This window comes from Grammomys surdaster, unplaced genomic scaffold (genome assembly GCF_004785775.1).
Source record: "Grammomys surdaster isolate TR1022 unplaced genomic scaffold, NIH_TR_1.0 255, whole genome shotgun sequence".
NCBI classification, from domain to species: domain Eukaryota; kingdom Metazoa; phylum Chordata; class Mammalia; order Rodentia; family Muridae; genus Grammomys; species Grammomys surdaster.
The window spans coordinates 8,553,229-8,578,132 of record NW_021604696.1 but is presented as its reverse complement, the minus strand read 5'-3'; the positions used below and the strand labels follow the sequence as shown (position 1 = coordinate 8,578,132).

Here is a 24,904-nt window from a genome sequence, read left to right as displayed (position 1 = left end):
CCTTTGACGTATTCTTCTTTAAAGATGGAAAAATGATGTGATTGGGGTGTTCACATCTTAGTTCGATTTAATAACCAAATGAGACAAAGGATTTGATGCTTCCTGTTGCACTTTTGACGAGACTGAGCAGAGCGTTTCTGGGCTATCATCTTAGGCTATCATCTCAGATTCTCTATGGGCCAGTGGGACATGACCTCGTTACCTTCACAGACTGCATTCCAGGAGGTGTTGACTGCGGTTTAATTAGGAAATTCGGTGATGTGTGCCCCAATACTTCTTTTGATTACACATTCATGGTGTAGTCTAGCAGTTAGGAAGCAGGAAGCCTTAGGAATGGGGAATGCAAAATGTAATTTTTCCAGGCATTTTTAAAAAAGATATATATATATGTGTGTGTGTGTCTGTGTGTGTGTAATACACACACACACATATATATATATATATATTTTTCAAATTCTCTCTTCTCTCTCTGTATGTGTGTATCTGTATGTGTGTATCTGTATGTGTGTATCTCTGTGTATGTGTGTGTTTGTGTGTGTATGTCTGTCTGTATATGTGTATTTATGTGTATGTGTATATTTCTGTGTGTGTATCTGTGTGTGTGTGTGTCTGTGTCTGTGTGTGTGTGTGTGTGCATGTGAGTGCAGGTATTCGTGGAGATCAGAGATGGTAGATACCTGGGACCTGGGATTACAGGTGGCTGTGGATGCCTGACATGGATGCTGAGAATAAAACTTTAAGATAGCAACATATGGTCTCAACTGCTAAGCATCTCTCCTGGCCTAGGCATTTGTAAAGTTTGTAGGAAGCACATGGAGACCACCATGTCAAACTGAATTCCCCCAGACTCTGGGTTTTATCATTTTTATCAAATGATCTCTATTGGAAGTGAAAGTCTAGTTCATTCTTGGATGGTGGTGGCCAATACCTCCAGGGATCCATTTTTAATTTTCCTTCCAGTTGATTCCTTGTTAAAATTATGTTTTCATACGGCAGCAACTCCTGTTCAGTATGTAACTATTCATTTAGATTTCAGTGAGGTAGTCAGTTCTGGTTAAAAGCACCAAGCTGTATTTTCCGTACCCAGGACAGCCTTGTGCAGATGCCCGTACAGTATTAGGAGGGCATTTGGTGAGCTGTCAATAGTCTGGACATTGTCTGGCTGTGCCTGTGGGCGGGGGGCGTTTGGCAGAGGTCTGAGTGACACATAGAAACTGCTTCATTGCTCCTGTGTATGACATTGGAAACTGACAGTCTGCTGCCTTCTCACACTCAGTCCTGAGTGTGCCAGCCAGGCCAGGCACACATTGACAGAAACGAGGCAACTGGAGTGCTATCTGTGGAATCAGTTCGAGCTGGTATGAGAGGGGAGTCAGTCTTTGTGACAGCTAAAAGCTTTGCATATTAGGAAAAACATAATTTGATTCTTAAAACATGTCTGCTTATGAAGTTCACTGCCACAGTAAGGAATGGACTTGTTCAAAATGGTGGTTGGTCTTCAATTTTCCTGCCCTGCAAATGACAAGGTTCTTTTAAACTGGTTTTCTGGAGGTTAACAAATGCCCTTTTGCAGGTTGGTAGTTGTAGGTCTTTCTACTAAGACACACAATAACAATATAGAAACTGAATTTTATCAATTAGATTTTTCTTTTGAAAGAATATATACTTTTACACTTTTACTTTTTGGAGTTAAAAATAGTCTGACATGGCAAGCAGTCAAAAATTTTGTGTGTGTATGTGTGTCCCTCTGTGTGTATGTGTGTGTATGTGTGTGCATCTGTGTGTGTATATGTGTGTGCCTGTGTGTGTTTATATATGTATCTCTGTGTGTCTCTGTGTGTATATGTGTGCATCTGTGTGTGTGTATGTGTGTGCCTGTGTGTGTTTATATGTGTATCTCTGTATGTGTGTGTCTGTATGTGTCTGTGTGTGCATCTGTGTGTGTGTGTATGTATGTGTGTGTGTCTGTGTGTGCCTGTGTGTGTGTGTCTATGTTTATGTGTGTGTCTATGTATGTGTGTCTGTATGTATATGTGTGTCTGTCCATCTGTGTATGTATGTGTATCTGTGTGTGTGTTGATTTGTGTATGTGTGTCTGTGTGTACATCTGTGTGTGTCTGTATGTGTCTGTGTGTGCATCTGTGTGTGTGTATGTGTGTGGGTATGTGTGTGTGTGTGTGTGTGTGTGTACCTTAAAAAATACTCCCAGTCTGAAAATACATTCTTAGTAACACTTATTTCCAGTAACATACAGGAAGTGTTTTCTAGGGAAATATAGAGGAAGTGACCACAAGATAACTTCTATTCCTCAAGTACTTTAGGATGTTAGCTGTAAACAAGACTTAGTGCATTGTGAGGCAGCCGCATTCTGAAAGACGTGTTAGATATAAGTGATATTTTTTTTTGGGGGGGGGGAAGGGGCACATTCCTTGTCAGATGGTGGCTAGGTGCAGTATAACTTGAGATATTAAAAATCTACAATGTGATCTCTGCCTTCAGGATATCTGTCCCCATGAATTTAATAAATTGCTCTCAAACACTTAGCTTTTAATTTGCAATTTATCTCACAGTCGAAACTAATTTTAAAATTGGCCTTCTAGTCCCAAGAATATTCTTTCACCTTTACCACCCTTGTAGAGGAACACTGATTGTTATTTGTTTAAAAATAGAGAAACTTGAATCTCTTTGCCTGGTTTCATAGTTCATCAAGAGTATGTGCTTTCCTTTGCAACAACTGTATTCTATCCACTGCCACAGAGTTCTTTGTTACAATTCTTTACTCTTCAATAATGAGTAATTAGTGCAGAAAAACCTAGTGCAGTTTGTTGTGGAAGTTAAAAGCCCCAAGAGGCTTCCTTAACCTTACACCTGCCTTTCAGCTGGCTTATCCCAGCTCAGTTTGGGGTTTAATGAAAAACATATTTTCGTTGTTATAGCTGAGTCTCTTATTCTTGACGCCACCCCTCATTAAGTGGGTCTCCCCTAGAGTGCCACTTGGAAAGGTATCTGTTGTTAGGTGAGAGACAGGGGACTTAACAAATGGCTGAAGCATGCATTCTACAGCATCATAGGACAGGGCATGCTGAATAGTTCCAGATTGAAGTGAGTTATTTTTGTCACACACACACATACACACACACACACACACACACACCCCTACATCTTAACATTATTCTAGGGTTAGCCTTTAGGGACTACTAAATAGAGGTGTAGATACAGTTTTGTGGGATTTGCAATTTTTATAAAACATACAAATAACTATATAAATATATAATTAAGGCCCTTCCTGAGCATTGGTTGTATTGAAACTTAAATGTGCCTAATACTAAGATCTTTCAATCTCTGACTCATGGGGCAATGTAAAATTGTTTAAAAAATAATAAACTTTCATTTGGAAAGGTATTTCATATCAGGCTCAAATTTAGTACCTGTTTATTTGCTGGGCCGTAGGGTTAGGCACATACTTGACAGAGGCATGAAATGGTACACTTTGCTTACCTGTTGGGTTGAAGAATCTGAAGAAGGCATATGAAAGTAGGCCCCGCCTTATGAAGGTGTGTCATGGACTGCACAATGAGCCTTTTGAGAAGTTTTCAGTGTCTTTGGGGGTATTATAGAAACTTGTATGTCTTACTGCCCATTTGCTGTTAATCAATGGCAGAGATTTGAATACAGTATTGCACAGGCGTCTGATGGCTGGAATGAGAACTGTACTTAAAATCCAATGAGCAAAGCCAGATCTATCACCCTAGCTTTGTTGGTCTTGAAAGAGATCTCAAAAGTTGAGTGTCAGTTAACAGACTGTGTTGCGAGTGTTAAATGTGGTTAGTTTTTCATCCACAAGAATGGAGTAGCCATTTGGTTGATCAGATTTCCTTTGTTAAAATGTACACTGAAATAGTTTAAGATGTATTGATTAAACATAGCATATTTATGACTAGCGTTTTCTAAAAATCACCATTCCTATCACAAGTAAGAGCAGAAAAGCGGAATGCTGTGATTCTACAAAATAGCTTCCCAGAAAAGCAATTAACTGATTTCGTTCCAAGTTCGCAGACGATAAATGATTCCTGTTTCCTGTCACTCTCGGTTACCTTTGTATGAAAATGGATTTCTTCCAAATGAAAGTCGGCACCAGCCTGTCGGGCAAGAAGGCATCTGCAAAAACAGAGTGTGTATTACATATTCACACCAGTCGGAATTTCTTAATTACATTTGAGATGTAGAATGTTTTCAAGTCAAAGTATGCTGCCAGATTGTTCTCTCATGTGGAGCCGGGAGACTCAGTTTCCCTGTCTGTTGTTGTCTCATCCTTCCAACCATACTCACCTGTGTGCATTCTCATTGTCCGTGGCAGAAGGAGGCAGGTCCTCTGGGACAGAGTAGCTTAGCAACAGCACTGGTATAACACTGTATTTCCTCATGTCCACACCAGGCATATGCACTGCCTGTGCCCTCTGAGATCATCCACACTATGTGTGTGCACATGCACAGCCTCCACCCCCTGAGAACAAGACCCTTGTCCTGCAGAGAGGTTCAGAAGGGTGAAAGTCAAGCACTCGCCTCATATGCACCGTGAAAGCACGTTCTAGGTTTTTCTGAAGGTCATGATGGAGGCTAGCACATGGAAACACTTCTATTTTTTTTTCTTTTAGACCTTTTATAGATACTTAACTAAAAGTGACTTCGGTCTTTATAATCCTTGATGGGAAAAATTAAAAAAAAAAACAAATGCCTGTTAAGATAGGTCCCCTTGCATGAAGGTTTCCTTCCTGTTCCCCTGCCTCCTGGGGGATACTTCAGACTGAAATTAGAGCCAAGTTTTCTAGCCCTAAGGTGGGAAACTACCTCTGATGGTAGAGCAGGAGGGTAGGCCCAGCAGGAGGTTATTAGCAAGCCTGTTTTGTTTTCTTCTCCTTTCTTGTAAAGTTTCCTCCTCCAGAAAACATCTGGAAGGATTACAAGGCTGGTTTGTCTTAAACCACAGCCTCATGTGTGTGCTAATTCCAAATCTGGGGCTAATCAGGAGTCTGAGTCCTCTGTGCTTGGTGTCACCATACAGTTATAGTCTGGCAGGAGAGGCACCCTGATGTGTACTTCAGCCCTCTTCTGTCAAAATTCATGTGCAGCCTTTCAGCTGTGTAGGAGACAGGGTAGTCACCGATTGCAGACTAGCAAGAACTGGATTCAAATTCTGGGTCTGGAGCCCAAGTGACTGAACAGATACACTTAGTTAAAGTTACATATGAGAACTAGAGAAAAGGGCAGTAGTTCTGTGGCAGAGACAGTGGGTGGTACTAGATGGGGCTGTTAGTGGAAAGATAATAAGGTGAGCCCTGGGAGAGGTCTGCTGTGTTCGTGACACGGAGTGGAGCTGGGAGGAGCAGACAGCAACATTGTATATGTTTAAGTCTCACAGAAGCAGGGGGCGGGATTCTGAAAAAGTTTCTGCTTCTGTCTTTACTTGCTAGAAAATATCCAAAATGTTGATTACTTCTGAGATTATCTCAGGTGATATAACAAAGCCCCAGTGACATGCTACTCTCTTGTTTAATGGTATGCCCCCTCCTGGGGTAGTATTCCCATGTCTGGGATCATATTTGCTGTTCCTTTGTGTTTTCTTGTGAACTGTTACACCGTTGAGCTTTATTTCCAATTGCATGAAGTACAGAATCAACAAGACTGGAGTGAAGGAAACTTAAAATTTTCAGGCAGTAGGTACTTAGGATGACTTACTGATCAGGGCTGCTGGAGCACGTTCCAAAGCATGTTTAATTGGCCGAGCAGCAGATTCACTATCTCCACGTGATTACCCAGCATCCGCAATACCTTTATAGAAGATGGCGCCTCTTTGGAGCTGTTGGCAGCCCCCCTCCACAGCTGCATGCATGACCTGGAGCTATTGGCCACCCTTCCACAGTTCTGGTTTGCCCTAAGTTCAGGGTTCAGGACCAGCATACCTTCAGAAGCACTGTTGTCTAGAACCCCTCTTTCTGCAGATCCTGTCTGAGAGTGAGGAGTGTGGCTGATAGCGCTGGTGAGGACCCTGTAACAGGGGCCATGATAAATCCTTTCAGTAGCTGATGTATAATGTGAATTCATATTTGATCAACATCCACAACAGTGATTGGCGTGTGGGCTGCACTCAGAGAAAGTCTCTGAAGTAATGATGTGTTATAATTACAAATAACACTTGCAGACAGCTGTATTGCCTTTACAATACCTCTAATGCCCATAGCCCCAGAGGGTTTGACAGCCTGAATCTGGAATTGAGGTGAAGTTCATGAATACACCAGGGTAAAAACTCTACGAAGGCAGGGATTTTCATCCTGACTGTTTAGCCCTCCAGCTGTGGTGATGTAGTTTGTGCTCAGTTGTTATGTTCTAAATTAGCTCTTTAACTTAAAGGGGCAAGTTTAAGTTACCCTTTTGTGTTAAAGCCTGAACTCTTCTCCATTTGGGACACACTTCCCCAAGTTGAGCCTTCAGTAATTTGTTAGGCTTTGTATTGTAAGAGGAGCTACATATTTCCCAATGTATAATTTATGACTGCAGATCTGAAGAGGAATGGGAACTGACTGTATTCACTGATGTATGTAAACACAGCACATATCAAATGAGCCGCTGAGTTGTGTTCAGGCCTCAGAAACAAATGCTAAGAGGCTGTGGCTCTATAGAGATACTTTGTCCCCTCCCTCTCCTCTCCCCCTTCCCTGCTTCCCTCTCCTTCTTCATCCTTCTCTGCCTCCCCTACCCCTCCTTTTCCATGTGGTCTTCACAACAGAAGATGCCTTCCTGTGTGTGTGTGTGTGTGTGTGTGTGTGTGCATGTGGTAAGTGTGCACATGTGTATCTGTATGTGTGTGCATGCATGTGTATGTGAGTGCACATGTGTGTGTGTGTGTCTGGATGTGTGCATGAGAGCTTACATGCATGTGTGTGTGCACACATGTGAGTGCACATGCGTGTGCATGCATGTGCCTGTCTGTAAGTGTATGTATATGCTGCGAGTGTGTGTATGTATGTGCGTGCATGTGTGTGGTTGTTTGTGCATGAGTGTACATGTGTGTGCATGCATATGTACTATATATGTGTACATGCATGTGTGTCTGTGTATGTATATGTGGACTGCAAGTGTGTGTGCATGAGCGCAGGTGCGTGTGAGTGTGCATGTGTATGTGCATGCATATATGCTGCATGTGTGCGCATGCATGTGTGTCTGTATGTGTGCTGCAAGTCTCTGTGTATGTGTGTTCCTGAGGATACTCTGCTCTCCAGCCACAGGCAGGGTAGGAGTTGAGTGAGAGGATACAGGGATGAGGAAGTTGAGAGTGGTCTGAGGGAGGAGGGGAGAACCCACACTTCCAGCCCTCTGCTGCATTAAGTTTCAATGGACTTTAACATTCGAGGGTACACTTAGTACACCCCTGTGCCTCTAAGAATGACTCCCAACCTCTTTCCTCTGCATGCTGTTCTGTACTTTTTCAATTCTGTTTGTCACGGTTCCCATTTCAGTTAATCATGGGAACACAGTGTTTCATAGTTGGCCAATGTGATCTACATATTTACCAGAGCCTTGTTTGTTACCCCACAGATCCCTCCATCACAGACATTGCTGCCCTCAGAGTACTCACATGTCACCGCCTTAAGCATTCTGTTGATACACAGTAAACGGTTGACCCTTGTCTGTGTAACAGAAAGGTAAACAGTAGGAAATGGAAACGTGTACCGTTCTTTCACTTGTCTGTAGAAGCCCTAACAACAAAGATAGATCCTCCTCCTCTGCCCTGGTGATCCTTGGCACTCTGGAAACAGGACTTCAGCAATGGATGGCCCCTGTGTCTCCCATGGACATTTGATGTCCTGTCTATGTTACCCCTACTCTGGCCTCAGTTCTCACAGCTAAAGGGGGACACTTAGCCTGTTAACACTGCCTTCCCAGCTTTAGATGGTGCTGTCCCTTCCCTCCTAAGGCTCCCCTGCATTCCAGTCTCTTAATAACATATACTTGGCTTCACTTGTGTCTTGAGCTTCATCATTGTTGACTCTGTTCCTTTTACCCACCTTTGATTATTACCTTCAGTTGAATGGGTCTTTGTTCTGTTCCTTTGGGCAGCATCTCACCCAGGGTCATATCACACTGGGGTTGGAGTATAGAGTGTAAGCTGATAAACTCAGGGGTGCATGTGGAGAAGTGACTTGGATTCTACGAGCTCTTACAGACGCCCTAAGTTTCCAGCATCTACACCAGGTGGTTCACAACCATCTATTACCTATACCCCAGCTCAGGGGAACCCAGTGCCCTCTTCTGACCTGCTGGACATTAGCAGGTGCATATACCCATGTACTGCCGCATGTGTGCACATGCTCCCAGAGAGCTAACACATAAATAAAAATAAAATAAATATTTTAAAAGTTCAGAAGGGTATTTAGAGTCATCATCTTAAAAGTGAGAAGTATGGAAGGAGAGAGAAGTGAGGCATGAGGGGTTGCTAGGAGACCCCAAGAGGAGGAGCATGCCATAGGGTGTGGTGGATGGCTGATGCTGCATGTGGGGATACATCTCCTCACATCAGGGTGACAGAGAAACGGTAAGCTGGAACAGAGTAAAGAGAAGAGCCATGGAGATGGTATGCTACCAGGAAGGCCTGCTAGGCCACAGAAAGGATTTCACTTCTCTGTGAATGAAAACGTGGGTGCCGCTGAATGATTTGGCCTGCAGGAGTGCCTTGATGTAATGGAGGAATGAAAGGACCAGTCTGGCTGTTGGATTGGGATGGTCTGAGGTAGAAGCAGGGGATGAGGTGACAGGTTATGGAGTCTATGCATAAATGTGTTAGTTACTTCATTCTCTGTGACTGAAATACCCAACAGAAACAAATGAAAGAATATTTCTATAGAGTTTTTCTTTTGTATGTTTTTTTCTTACTGAGTCAAATTAAGAAAACACAGAATTGTTTTGGTTCCTGGCTTGAGAGAATGTCAAGAGGGCCAGCTCCATATCTGGTATCAGGAGAGAAACAGTACTTCATTTACATAGCGTTGGGCTAGGAAGCAGAGAGCACAGCCTGAACCAGGGCCAGGCTGTAACAGCTCATCTGAGGTGATCCACTTCCACCACCTCAGGACCCACCTCTTAGACTCCACAGCCTTTCAAACTGTAGGCACTGCTGGCCACAGGACAGTCTGGAAATACTCAAGTGCTCAAGACAAAAGCCTGTGGAGCATTTCAGTCAAACTGAACTTAGGAAGAGAAGGTAGAATCTCACTTGCTGGTACTGACGGTATTAAGAAGGCAAGGTTGAACCCTAGAAGAATTTTGAAGGAGAGCCAATAAGGTTGCTGGACAGCTCAACTGGTGACAGAAAGAGCTGAGGACAGGTTTGACTTGAGCTGCGAAGAGGAACAAGATGTTTTCACCTGAGGTGAGAAATGTATGCAGGGGCCACGCTGGAGTGGAGAACCACAGGCTGACTTGAGCTTTCTAAGGTGGAGACGCCATTACATGCGCAAGTGAGAAAAGGGGAGGACACAGACAGTCTGCTCCAATGGCACAGAGACACTGAAGAAGGGAGGCCGCTCTGGGCCAGAGATGTAAATCTTGAGTTTTAGGGGTACACTTGGTGTCACTCTGAGACTGGCTGAGGTTGACTTCATCCTGCAAGACAGTGTGGACAAGGTAGAGTGCTGAGCCCATCCTGCAGGAAGAGGTCAGTGTGAGCAGAAGGAACCCTTCAAGTAACAGAGGAGAGACCCACAGGAAGCAAGACAGCCAAGTGCTAGCTTTAAGACGCCACAGAGGAAGGCGGCATGTTGGTATGAAGAAATGTACCCATGGCCACCATGTAGAATCAGTTACACAGAAGTCTTCAGTTATGGTGCTGAGAGTCCCGGGTTCCTAAGACAGATCAGAAAGAGGATTTAGAAACTTTACCGATAAACTCTTCTTTGTGCCAAGGGAAGAAAAGATTTTGAAAATACTGTCTTAGTCGTAAAAATTTACATCACACTAAGAACTTAACACTGAATAAAATGAATAGTATTGCAGTCTGGGAAAGCATACACATAGCATTTGGGAATGGGCCTTTCTGATTTTGTTTAAAGGCTTCTGTCATTGAATTGAGATAAAGGTGCATTCGATCCTCATAGAGTTTGTTTTTCTTGCTGTCATAAACATGTCCTCACTGGCCATTGGACAGTCTGGAAATTTGGGATTTCAGCAGTTACATTTCATAGAGTTGGACAACTTCCCTGGTTTGTCTTATAATTTAACAGCATTCAGATCAAGATATATTTGCATAACTTTTCAGTAACCGCTGTAAAACCATTTTAAGTACTTTAAAGCCTTTTCTTGAATATAAATTATTCTATAAAGAGTGACAAGTGAATTTTGTATATATTTATGATTTATTCCTAAGAAACAGTCTCAACCATCTAATTTGTAACCCTAAATGAGAAAATGGCGAGCAAATATAGATTTTTGTTCATGTTTTTACCCCTTTTATCTTCTGAAATGTTTGTAAGTCTTTTCTTACCTTAAAAATATGGTGACAGCACATGCCTTTAATCCCAGCACTCAGGAGACTGAGGCAGGTGGATCTCTGTGAGACCAGCCTGGTTTACAGAGTGAGTTCCAGGACAGCCTAGGCTACACAGATGCTTTCTCCAAAAACCAAACCAAACAAACAACAAAAAAGAATTGTAGAGTAGTTACCAAAATATATCTCAACATTAAGGAATCTTTGAAACATGGAGAGCTCTTTCAATCTGCAAGCCTGTTCTTCAAGGTCAGGGGAGTTTTATAAAGCTTGCATGCAGACCTTCCACTTTGCCTCTGAAGGAGCTGCTGGTGCTGGCCATTCTGCCTCTTCTGTGAGCTCCTTAGCTCTTCCATGGGATTTTTCTCAGGGCTTTTCTCTCATCTTTTGAAGCCTTTCTTGTTGGCCTGTGGCTCTATTTTCAGTTTCCATTCTGCGTTCTGCTGTTCCTGAGTTTTAAAAATTGGTTTGCCATAATTTTTATATTAGTCTTTAAATCAGCTTTGTAAGTCATGAAATAATTTATCCTATGAATTTTTTTGTGCCTTATTTAAGAACATGCTTCTCCAGGAGTATATAAATCATTTTTTCTAATAACTTATAAAAGTATAATTATGCTCTCTGTTTTAATTGTATGATTAATTTATTGACATAATTCACTTCTCATGGATAAAAAAAAAATCCCCAAAATCTAGAAACCAAACGTCATCTCACTTGTTTGATTTATAGCTATGTTTTCTGTTTAAGGTATATTTTCTAGTACCCAAAATCTTCAGGAAGAGAGGCTGCTTTGTTTATTACATATTTAGTAGGATGGGAAGCTGGTTCAGATGAATTCCGTGTAAATGGCTTAAAACAAGAGTGTAGTGCCTATCGCTGAGGCGTGGGGTGGTGTGCTGTGGATTTGGGCTCCCTTTATTCTATTACGCTACCTCCTATAGAAGGTTTACTCTTTCTTTTTAATAGACACTATCATTGCATATGTTTATGGGGGTGGGGTGTGAGGGCTCTATACATCTGTGTATTATCAAAAGTACAGGCTTAGACTTAGAGCTTTTGTGGGGAGACTATTCCGGTCTTTTCTCTTCTAGCTGGGTGGAAATAGCACCAGTGTTAACCATCCATAGCCGCCCCCACTGTGTTAGCACACCAGCATGGATTCTAAGTTCAAACTCAGTGCTTACCTTCAGCTTCTGTCTCCTTTCTCCTGCCCCCTTCAACCACTGCTGAGCACTGTTGCCCTTGACTTCCATGAGATGACTTCTTCATTCTCTCCTATGTATGAGTAAGACCTGGAGACACTAGTCTGGCCATGTCTGGCTTATTTCCCTTAATACCGTGTCCTATGGATTTTCCCCCGTTTTCATATGACTGCTGGGTATTCTCTCTGTTACAGAAGGGCATTCCTGTGTGTGTCTGCATGTGTCATGTTTTCTTCTCCAGTCTCATATCATTGTTTAGTTATTCCCACGTCTTCATCTTGGTCACCATGCAGAGCTCTGTAATGGATGTGGCAGTGCAGAATGGCCATATTGCATGACTTACTGACTTCAGATCCTTTGTGTGGATCTCTGGTACGGGATGCCTGTTACACACTACCACTAGTTTTAGTTTTGGGGACCACCCCACGTTGTTTTTCAGAACAGCCATCCTAATTTACATACACTGTTACATACATGCAAACAATGTCCCCATGATCCCGGATGTGCCACATTCCTTTCGATTATTAGAAAGGGGCAGAGGAAAGGGATGAGATAGCCTGTCCATAATGGAGCTCCCTGGAAGGAGAACAGCTGTCACATTCCCCTGGCTCTCCTGAGTCACCCAGTTCTAGCTTTAGGCTGTAGGTCAGGATTTTATGCTGGGTCATTGTCCAAGGTAGGGCTGCTATTGCTGTGCTGAAACACTATGGCCAAAAGCAACTTGGGAGGAAAGGGTTTGTTGAGCTGACATTCACTGAAGGAAGTCAGGACAGGAATTTAAACTAGGTAGGAACCTGGAGGCAGGAGCTGATGCAGAGGCCATGGATGAGTGCTGCTTACTGGCTTGCTCCTCATGGCTTGCTCAGCCTACTTTATTATAGAACCCAGGACCAACAGCCCAGGGATGGCCCCACCCACAGTGGGCTGAGCCCTCCCTCATCAATCACTAATTAAGAAAATGTCCTTTCGTTTGGTTGCTGATCATAGAAGCAGTTTCCTAATAGAGGGCCCCTCCTCTCAGATGACTTTAACTTGTGTGATTTGACAGAAAACTAATCTGCACAGTCACCATGGGTCCAGATTCAGTTTTCATTATAGTAGACACGACTGCCTCTGTCTGTCTGTCTGTCTGTCTGTCTACCCTTGCTGCTCATGCCTTTATGAGTCCTTGATAGGAAGGGATAATTTTCTCTAGCCTCAATTCTCAGTACCTTATTACAGTGTATAGCTGTACAGCATTCACTTTTTGAATCATTTCTTAGTTAAAATGCCATGTTTGTATAATTTTTGGGTTGGTTTCTAAACTAATAAAGCCTATAAAGTCGTGAAATATTTTTTTTTAATTTTAAAAGTAGAAAAACCTTCAGTAGTATATTATTCTGGTTTGGTAATTGTTCAAGGATTGCTACAAAGTGTGTGAATTTGACAGAAGCAGGTATAAACAGAGCCGGTAATATCAGCTTCTTTTTGTCAATATAAAAACGTCTCTGGATAATAAGTGGATTCCTATCTAAATTCATGAGTTCTCTTGTGACATTTGGGTTGAGCTTGAAATGGATTAATCTTTTTCTGATAAAGTTTCATAAGCTGTGATTTCTCTGGTGACCACATTTAATTAGATATTAAATAAACTGCTTATCTTTGTACCAACAGGTTTATGACTGCATTTCCCCCTCTGAGCTGTAGTTTACAGATTAAATAGCTAACAGAAATATGATATGTTTAATAAACACACATGCATATGTGTGCACACTACACACACATATATAATTAATTATTTAATAAACCATAATAGCTTAACATTAGAAATTAAAACATGGGTGGAAGAGATATCTCAGCTATTAAAGCAAGGCCCACAACCAAAATGTCACAAATTAAAACATACACATGCTTACGTGAAAGGGAAGTATTTCAGGTAAAGGACAGAGACTTAGCTAGTAGTGTAAGTGTGCACATTCCCATACAGAGCTGGTAGTCCAAGTGTGCACATTCTGAGCTGGTAGTGTAAGTGTGCACATTCACACAATAATGACTTTATTTTCTATTTTCATCATGCCTTCTAGAAACTGGTTATGCCTCCTACAATTATAGAAATGTCGTTTGCTCTCTCTAAGACTAAATGTCTGCCGATAGGATTCTGGAGACATGGGTCCCATCCACATTGTGAACTAAGAGTCTCCAACTTGGAATGCAGTGACACCCAACTCACCCTCCCCTAACCCAGGTCCAGCTGTTGAAATGGGGATGAGCCATTCTCAGGCTCGAGATCATGGACTAGCAGAGATTCCTTTTCTGTCCTGCTGGAAGGGACCAAGAGAGAGACCAATCTAGGAGTAAGAGGTGACCTTTTGTCAAAGATGCAGAGTACCTGAGTTACTAGCAAGTCCTAAGATCCAAAATGGAAGGAAGACCAACCATTTATAGGTTGCATAAAGGCATCATGCATTATAAAGGATTTAATCTTTCTCAGTTCTTATTGGTTTGTCCAGAATAGTTCACATTCTCTGGAAATTTCTTTAGTGTCATCATGTCTGAAATCAGAGGATTTCACCTATCTTAATCCCTCCTTTGTAGTGGGCGAGCTTCTATAGAGGACTATATGGAGGGAGGTGAGGTGAGGTCATATCTTGAGAAGAACTGTGCACAGTCCAGCTGGCTGTACCAATGGTGGGCTCAATTCAGCGCATCCAAATAGCCAATTTACAGTTTTTATCATACCACAGAGCTGTAGTTTTGGGGACATTCATGCTTAAACAGCATCTCTGTTGCCATCTCTCTTTCCAACCCCCACTCCCCAGACACACCTTTCCTCTTCTTAAAGACAGGCTCAGAAAACCATACACCAGGGCCTTGGAAGCTTGATGTGTGGATGGTGTCTCCTGGTTACTGTTACTCTCTCCCCTTACCACATCCACACCCATGGAGGCTTCTCCTCATACTCTTCCAACTATTGGTTCTCCCTTCCTGTTTTATGTCATCATTTCTACTGACCTTTCTAGTCCTTGAAAATCTGTTGTTTCTTCCTCACTCACCACCCATTGGCTGTATTAGCTTACCAGGCATCTTGAAGGTCCATCTTTAAAAAATTGCAGGTTCACTCTCTCTGTAGAATAGAAAGCAAATGTTTTATGGACAAATATAGATTAAAAATAATTTAATGCCATCACTAATTTAAAATTGTAGTGGGAAAATGGTGTTTTAACCATTTTTGAAGCGAATATGGTTCAGTAGCATGAAATATACAGTGTTTTCACTGTACAGCAAAATTTTGTAGTTCATAAGGAGTCTCTCCCACCCCCTGAGACCTTTTATATCTAGTACAATATTTTGTTCTGTACTAAGGTATTTAGGAACTTCATACTGATTGCTTAAAAGCACATACACAATGGCATGATTTCCACTGGAGCTGTCGTTGGGCTGCATTCTGAGAGCACAGTGTCCCTCTTTTTCCTGGGTGTCTCTGCCTGTGAGAAGGTACTGCTTCACCCATGCTGGTTGTATATCAAGTCTCTGCTGGAGCTAAGATGGTTGGTAGGTCTTTGTTTCTCTTAACACTATTGTAAGGGCGTGGGCTAATCTCCATAATGTTTCAGTAATGCCTCTATCAGGTACACCAAGAGACACTTCCCCTGCTCCAGCTAATATTGTTAACATGCTATAGCAATTAAAACAGAAAAGAGAACTCTTGAGATGAGCAAGGTATTTCTCTAACACTGAAAAGTAGGCTTCACCTCCCACATTCCATGTTGTGGCTGAAAGGGGGCTTTCTCCAAGGCTTTTATTCTTGAATCTCTAATCGCCTTTAACCCCCTTCCATTTAATCCTCAAAGGTCCCTTGAGAGGGATTGCTTCTGTGTTTCACAACCACATATTTCCTGTCATTAATCTCTTTCCAGCTTCGTTGGACATCCATTTCAGTATCAGCCATAGACAAGACTATATTTTTCTATAATAAGGTACAGAGAAAGATAAATTGTATCGTATTCTATTGATGTTCCATAGCTGTTTGTCTCCTCTTCTCCAGCAGTGTTTGGTGTCTCCAGTGACTCTTCTGCAAACCTCTGGGTTTGAGGGGTGTCCAGGGTGTCTAGGAAAGGGCATTCAAGTTATATTTGATGCCTGTGTATATTATGGATCTCTGAAAAACTCTAGGCTGTGGAAGCACCCTGTAAATGAACTTTACTCCAAAGCTCAGCACTTCAAAGGATTAGTATTGCTGGGAAATATTGGCTAAAAGATACTAACCTGAGAGGTAAAAATCTTTAATTCGTTGGACAGGATACTTCAAAATTGGAAAGCAACTGCTCCTTTGATATTTGAGAACTTGGTGTGAGGAACAGTCAAAATGTAACAGTTGTTCCCCACCAGGCATGGACCATCCCTCCTCTCCCTCCTCTGTGCTTTTATAGTGAATCTCTCCATCCCAGAAATCTGTATCATCTGTTATCTCCAACTCCATGAAGGGAAATTCTCACCAAAGCTTGTGTGTGATTGTCATCTGGGTTCCCTCACATCACCCTCCTCCATCCACTTTGTGGCTAATCTATCATCCGTCTGTCAGATCACCTATCCATCCTTCCACCCTTCCATCCACTCTCCACACTTGGATCGGTTCACTTGGCATACATTCCCAGGGGATGGCATCTTCTCCCTTACTTGCTTTCATCTTTTGTGTGCAGCTTCCTAACGGCATTGAATGAAGTAGCAACATTGTAGCAAAATCACACATCGGTACTGGAAATTGAGAAAAGTGTACATTTTCTGTTGTTCCTAACAGGGTATTGAATGAAATAGCAACACTGTAGCAAAATCACACATGGGTTCTTTGCATAAAAGGTCCACAATGTTTTACAGGAGAACACGATCCAATTGGAGATTGAGAAAATTGTACATTTTCTGTTGTACATCCTGTCAGGGTTCTGGCTGGACATTAAGTTCTTAAACACCAGAGAATATGTTTTTGAAACATACAAGTATTCAAGAGTGAGATAATGGAGAAAATCCTTGCTGTGGGGTTGAAGATGATAGTGGGGAATCCCAGCCCTCTAAGCATGCAGTCAGATTTGAAATCCCATGATTTCATTAAGGAGATGGTCTTGGTTTCCTGACATTCTGGCTATAAAAGAGTTCTTTAAGATAAATGCCCAGTCACATGTAAGTGAAAGTCTTAACATCCTGACTCCAGCTAAACTGGGAAGTTAAAATTAAATGTCCAAGGAGCCCACACCACCACTAGATTGTCGAGTGAGCCCAATGGGAAGGTCTGAGGATGAATGGATCTTGGCAGCATTAGCTCAGCATTAGCTCAGCATAGCAGCCCTGTGTATAGCTGTGTGTTTCTGGAATCATTGTAGGTGAGAGCAATCTGGCAGGGAGCTCTTTTACTGCGTCTCCTGGGTGGGGTGTTGTCTTGCTAGGTAAGATCTCTAGGACTTGCACTTTCATCAAGTGCCCGAGAGACGCATTACAAGACAAGTAAGCCCTCCATCCTCCTTCCTTTGAGGTTTAATGGTTTAAACATTAATGACTACACAGGATCAGGGAACTTGGCCTCTCCAGCAACATTAAAATAGATGAACAAACACAAAGGAGGAGGTTGGCCAGACTCCTTTCAGAGTAAAGGAAACCTCTTTATGCCTTTGACCCCTGGCGGACACATTGAGAGTCACCGACTGAGACGCGAGGCCATGGAGCAACTTAGAGCAAAGCACATGTGATTGTGTTGGCAATGGTCGCCCTCTTTGCTCACCAAAGACCTAACTGGGTTGAAAGCCTCTGTGGACGTAGTGCCTTCTTTCTCACCACCCTCCCTTCCCTGGCAGAGCACGTCATCCTTACTACCGGTTTCTCCTGTAAGTACTCCAGTATCCCAGTGGCTTCTCAGCAGCTCCGTATCTACTTGGGAAAGTGCAGTTCTCACAGAGAACCCTACCATTTAAATACCAGCCACCCTCAACAAACTACACTTACGTATGTCAGTGGTAGGAGTCTTTCCAGTCTGAGGTTAACTTTAATTCTAAAACTCTGTGGTGTTTAAGTATAAAGATCACAGCTATGGATCTTCTCTCTCCAAAGCCTTTGTTAACACATGATAATCGTATATGCTTTAGGCATTGGAGGTCTGAATTGTAGGCCATCTTGAGCAGGCTCGATCATGCATTTTTACATCAGGGTTACCTTGCTTACATCTCTGAATGTCTGTTTTGTATGTAAAACAGCATCACAGACTATTGTTTAGAATGTATTTAGAAGTATGCTATATTGGAGTTTACATGTTTTAATCTAATTTCTTGTTGTAAACCATAATAGTGGCCGTTCAGTACATAATAGAATGAATGAATACACACACACACACACACACACACACCATTGACCCTTTAGAGAGGAAAATTGATTTCAAGTGTTAGTCAGGACATACTCTAAAATATATTGCTAGTAGTCTAAAGTCTAACATGCCACCAGTTTAGTCCTTTAGAAAGAAAAGCATGTGGCCCGCTGCTGCCTGGTGCCCTGAAGTTTCTTGAGCACAGGCTGGAAGGAGGTCTGTGAGGCTGAGGCTGAAGGATAAGTGTGAGAGCTGACAGCTGACAATTAAGTCAGACCTAGCACACGCCTTAGCTTCTTTTCATTTTTCTGATTCATTAGAGAAGAACAGTTTGTCTATTAAAAACAAGTGAACCTAAGTAAAGAACATGAAGAATATTTCTATAGTGAGGATACCTGTGAATCCATCACCCACATTTAGCACTGTGCACAAACACTTGGAACAGCCCTCCGGAGACTCTCCTCCTGCTGGGTAACATTCCTGGCCAAGTGAGGCCACATCACTGACTTCTAACAGGAAAGTTATTTTTGCTCGTTTTCATTCTACTTTGTATGATTAGCTTTTTTGTTTAGTTGTTGTGAGCTTCATCCACGTTGTATGAATCAGAGGTTTCTCTTTCTTGCAGCAGCGGGGCGGCTTTCCATTCATCCACCCTCATCTGTCAGTTTTTACCGTTTCATTAATTTTATTTCTCTGATTTAACTTCACACCAATTTACCTCTGCAAAGGTCAGGTGTCGGCCCTTTTACTGCATGTGCCGTAGAGTCATTTAACACATGGATAAATGAGGCAGCAATAAATTTAGCAAATTTTATGAGTAAGAGAAACACGTTGCACGTTTTCATTATTTGAGAGAGGTCGCGTTCGTGGCAGTCCACGGCGACTCTAAATATGGAAGAGGAGAGCGAATTTGGTAGGATGCCAAAACAAATGTAGTTGCAAGATGATGACAGAAACGCATTGAATTCAGGTTTGGACACTGCCTTGCACGTTGCTGTCGATTGGATGATATTTTTAAGGCTTCGTTCTCCAGCACAAAAGGTAAATGTGCTTGGGCTGCCTGGGATAAATTTTCTAGTATGTAAATACCCCACATCTGTGCATTTGTTTTTGCTGTGGACATAACCAGCAAGAGTTTAGTGATGAAATCTGTTCTTAATTACGAGAGCAGCTGTTGGAGTGGTAGCCGTTTCCCCTTCTCCTGATGGGAAGTTGCTTGATTTACTCATTTCTGCCTGCATTTTTCTAGCTTGCTAGTGCAGAAAGGGGCCTTTTTGTGAGAGGTTGCAATTTGTTTTTCTGTCGGAGAGCCAGTGCAAATGGGCTAAATCTACACAGCAGGGTAGTTTTATCTATTCTCCTCACACCCCGCAAGCTGTCCTACCTCTGCGCAGCACCAGAGACCTATAAAATCACCCAACAAATGAGGGAGCTGTTAAGTGTTCTGGCAAGATAGTCAGGCAGCCAGCAGTTCTGTGGATTAACTAGATCCTTCTGATGGACGGGGGGTTTGCTGGGATGGGCAGAGTTGGATGGAGTAGAAGCAACACAGATGGTATTAATGTACGTTTTGTTTTTAGGTTTGTGGATTGATTAATATGCCTCTTTCTGTTCAGTTGTTTTTACAACCATAGAAGCATAGCATATTTATGGTCATGTAATTTGCCCAAACAAAGTAAAATATATTCAGATAATCCTTCAGGCTGATTCAAATGCAACCTTAATGGCTAGCCCAGGCTTCCATGAGAGGAGACTATATGTGTTTCATATAGATACTTGATAGCATATAAAAGAAAGCTCTTACACAAAATTAGAAATGGAATCGGAATGAAGACACTCTCCTTTAGCATTAACATTTTCTACTCCAGACTGAATTAGCCTCGGCGAGTCCTTTTTTTTTTAAATAGAGAAATCAATAGACTGTTCGGTTGAAAGTGATTGTTTCTCATATTTCAACTCTGGAGACACGGTGCATTCACTCACTCTGGTATCTCTGTTTCTACCCTGGCTGCTTCCCGCAGCTTGCTGTTCTGAAATTAAGAGACGCTGACGCTGCTACATAAAACTAAAGAGCAAGAGACCAAGGCGAAGATGCAAAACAAAGCGGCTCCTTGGGAGGGAACCATTCCATTTTGCAGTGTTTCATTTTGCAGGAAGAAGAAGCAGCCCTCTTTCTCCCGCTTAGCTTGTAGAAGTGGGTTTATTTCGAACTGAGTGAAATAAGAGCTAATGTCATTTAGATGAATTTTGATGCTCTCCCAACACTCACGGAGGCTAGTTAGTGCCCTGGCACAGCTCAGTCTTCTGAAATCTGCGCCCCTGACAGTGTTCTTCCCTTTCTTACTTTAAATCCAGACCACTTATTTATTCAGGTAGGTTATTCTGCTAAAGCTGGTTTGTGCAAGGAATCCAAGAGAAAGAAAGTTTTTCCCACCTGAATTTCCCCAGTACTCACACACTATGCCCTGGGCACTTTGAAGTCAGTAGGTAGCGGGAGGTAGAGCCTGTGGCTCTGAAGCTGTCCTATTAGGTGATGAGTAACTCCAGACCTTTGAAGGTCAAGTCTCTGCTTGGTTAGCAGAGATGCTGTTGAGTATTTGATGCTGTTCCAGGACATATTTATAATAATAATAGTGATCATAATAACAGACATTAATAATTCCCATGTGATCTGCAAGTGAATCATATCATCATACTGGAAGGGAAAAAGCAGAGATGGTCAAGATAAATATGGGGATCATCTTTCATGTAAATCATTGAAAAGCCACAAACCATCCAGCAGAGAACAAGACAGACAAGACAGATGCATAGAGTAGGCTGCAGCCAGCCTTGTCTCTGCCATTGGGATGGTAATGGTTTACGGTTGGATAAAGCTAACCCCTGCACAGAGAACCAAATGGCCACACAGTTACACGTGGCTCTTGGGACTGAGCAGAATTTAGATTCCACTGAATATATTTCTAAATTTTTAAGACTGAGTTTTGATCAGCCACTCATGTGAGAATAATCTTTAGAGGGTGAGACTCTCCTGTGTTAAACTGTTTGTGGGTTTCCCCTGCATGCCTGTGCATGTTTGAATGAGTATCAAACATTTTACCAAGATTATGCCCTGTACTTCAGGAAACGATAGTTTCCCCTGTCTTTAATTCAGAAGATTTCCCTTGGCCCATCTTGATTTTGTGTATTATTTTCAGTGTGAGTTCTTCCTTTGGATGTTTGCTTTCCTTGCATTACGTTGTCTGTTTAAAGGCCTCTTCCTCTCAAACTCCCTCCCTCCCTCCCTCCCTCCCTCCTTCCCTCTGTCCCTCCCTCCATCCCTCCTTTCTTTCCTTCTCCCCCTCCCTCTCCCATCCCCTCCCATTCCCTCCCTCCCCTTCCCTTCCCTTTCTCTCCCCACCTCCTTATACATTCCTACTAAATTCAGTGTACAAAGTCTAAAATGTGAGAGAGGTTGGAACCTGAGGCCTAGAGAACATTTTCAGAATGAGAGTCAGAAGTTAAAGCTCAGTTGTATTTTTCTCCTTCTGATGTGGTTGCTTTAGTACCTCAAACTGAGTTCTAGAAAGTGGTTGCTTGATCTCCTTTTACCTTTGCTAACACATGCATGACCTCAATGATTTAAGGAAGAACCATATGAGAAGCTCATAGCTTTGAGGCATACATCCATGTCCTGGCATCTGAACGGGGAAAAACCAGCAAACCAACAGACAAATGCACAATGGAAAGTACTGGCGTATTCTGTCTTCTTACATATTTTGAAGCCTTCAAACTAAAGGGCCTGAGTAAAGAGTGCAGAGATTCATAATATAGAATACATGTGATTGTTACTGTTACTGTAGTAATGTCTAGTGACACCTTCAAGTTAACTTGTGAAATAATATAGATACACATTCTTGTTCAACTCTTAAAAAACTTTGTTCTCAAATGAGTAGGCAAGTAGAAAACCAGAAAATGAATTAGAAACCATCATGCAATAGTCTTTAAAACATAAGAGACTGTTCCCTACTAACTGGGGCAGGGTAGAGATAACTCCAGCATTCTAAAAAAGATAAAGGCAAAGTCGTGGAACAGATAGTGACCCCAAGAAGGTGCCAGTTATCCAGAACAATGGACAGATGAACACAGAGCCACACAATTGATAGCTCCTTGTCATGGGTTGTTACTGCTCATCTTGTAGAAATGAAAGATCCTCAGAGGGAAGAGGAAGAGGGGGGAGTAAAGGTGGGGAGAGAACGTAGCAGTTATCTAACTCGAGGGGACAGAACCAATGATGCTCGTATGGCCTGATTTGAAAAAGTTGAATGGTTCTTGAGAGATGGTGTGGTAGCTGAGAACACTTGCCAATCTTTTAGAGAACCCAGCTCTGTTCTCAGCATGCATCTCTGCCTCCTGTTCTGGGAGATCCAATGCCCTCCTCAGGCCTCCACAGGCACCAGTCACACATGTGGCACACAGATATACAGGGAGGCAAAACACTTAGACACATAAAATAAAATAAACCAAAGAACATTAAAAAAAAAAACAAAAAGCAAAAATCTTTTAAAATATTTAATTTTGTAAGGAAAATTTCACAAGTTGTAAATGAAAAAATAAACAGGTAAGAAGACAGTGTTTAGAGGATAATTCCATTTTTGTAAATGTGTCCTAATAGTAATGCCTCTTACCAGAGAGTGCCTGGGCCAGTGGCTTTATGCATGATTAAGCCTTCTTTTTTGTTCTTTAGCATCTGGTTTTTATAGTGAACCCAAATTACTTTTACTGCCAGAAACAACTTTTTATGTTTAAAAACAACTCTGAGGACTTACGGGTTCTTTAGCTTGCCGACATAAGCATGTGTTCCAAAAGGATATTTTGGTTAAATAAAAGGCAGTGACTGAAAGGCACATAATTTTCACAGAATCGATGTGGGTAAAAGAAAATTGATAAAGATAATAACTGCCCAGGGAGTCCTAAGTAAGAGGGAGACACTTGGCCCTGAGCTTAAGGCCAGCAAACCTGGCACTAATGGAATGGAGACAAGAAAAGCCATCGCCACAAATAAAATTCTTTCATACAGTGGGTCTGTCTGTTATTCCTCTGAAATAAGAAAATTGCCTCATATTGGGAAGAAGAAATCACTGCCATTCTCTGTGTCCTTCTGGCAGAGTTATCTCTCAAATGTACCCTGTCCCGATGACCAACTCTCATTCACCATGGTATTTTTATATCTGTACATCCAGGAAGGAAAACACGGCCTCATTAGCAGTGTGTCTGTGGAGACCTGTGTCTTTCCTTCTGGCTCTTGAGCCAGGCATCCTCGAGGATGAATTGCTGAACAGTGGGGGCAGAGGAAGGGAGTGGGAGGGGGAGCCAACAACACAACATTTATTTCCATAAATGATGTTACTCCTATGAATATGAAACTTAAAATCTGCTATTAGCTGAAGTCATACAGTAAGCTGAGGTTGAATTGCCTGCTGTTACAGTAATGGTGCTGTAAACCCAAAGACATCACCATGGGTTTTCACATTAAAAGAAGAATTGGCCAGTAACTTAGATTTAATTAAGGGCATACAATTACACTGAGTAGTAGTTGAAAACCAGAGATGGTGAGAAACAGAGATACGGAGCAGAGAGGCGTGTGCTTGTCTAGACTGTGTGTGCTTTATGGAGTTCAAGTCCTTGCTGATGCTGGGACTTCAGATCGCTGGTGAAACTGCGGCAGGAAAGAACATATTGACTCTACATTTAGAGAGTAGACCGGAGAAGCAACCTTTGAAGGTAGAGAATGGACCAAGGATATCCCAAAAGTCAGGGGTGAGGTCAGGGGTGGTATAAGGAGTGGGGTTAGAGGTGAGGTCAGGGGTGGGGTCAGGAGTGAGGTGACTCTTTGCTCTGCAGAAGCTGATGGTTGTCCAGCACACTCATAGGACACCTCCCTGACTCTGAACCTTCCTCCTCAGCTTCAGATCCACTGCAGCCCTGAGCTTAGGCCCTTCTAGGAATAGCTCTTTCATGGCACGCCACCTGCTAAAACGAGCTAGTTCCCAGCGCTCTTTCCTTTGAACAGATGAAGTCCAGTTGAGTGTGTGTGTTGGACCCCTGCTGTGTACCAGGCAGTGGTGCTGGGGTTCTGCTAATCACAGGCTCTTTGGAGGAGACTGATGGGGGCACAAACCTGTCAAAGAAACAGGTCCTGTTGGTTGGTACTCCTCTACATTTTTTGGACAGACTTGAGTCAAGATTCTTTTCCACACTAGAGCCTCCCTAGTTGGAGGGCCCTCCTGCCCTTGCTTGAACCTCCAGGCCTTGGTCATGTTGTTTGCTGCTTTAGGCTGTTCCAGTAAAAATACCACAAACTGGATGTTGTATAAATAACAAGCATCACTACAGTTTGGAAAGTAGAGAAATCCAAGCAGAAGGTCCCGGCTGATTCAATGTATAGCAGCCATGTTTTTATTCCTCCTGCGTGCTGCCTCTGTTACCAGTTCGAGCCCCATTCCGAACAGTTTCCTTTATAATCCAGCCAGCTCCAGCCCCCTCCCCTCCACGTTCTAATGCTGTCACTTTGAAAGGTTAGGTTTTAACACATGAGTTTGGTAAATAAACACCATTTAGCAGCTACTCATCCATTCACTGAAGTGTACCTAGAGTCTGTCCAGGGAGAGAGGTGCTCCTTAAAATGTCCATCTTCTTCATGGTGATGGCAGCTGCTGGGCTCTGGTGGGAGGCACTAATCTGATGGGAATCCTGCTCCTGAACCTCAGAGGAAGCAGGCTGCTATCTCTGGATTACACTGCCCTGTGGAATGTTCTGTATTTTAACTCTGGGAGTTGGGGTTCCCCAGCCTCCTCTAGAGCA

The 24,904-nt window shown here is 42.5% G+C and overlaps 1 protein-coding gene across 2 annotated transcripts in view; it reads left to right on the top strand.

The window, feature by feature from the left end:
- The window catches only part of Aff3 (AF4/FMR2 family member 3), a 459,969-nt gene that overhangs the window by 92,416 nt on the left and 342,649 nt on the right, over positions 1 to 24,904 (top strand). The gene's annotated exons all lie outside the window — the stretch shown is intronic.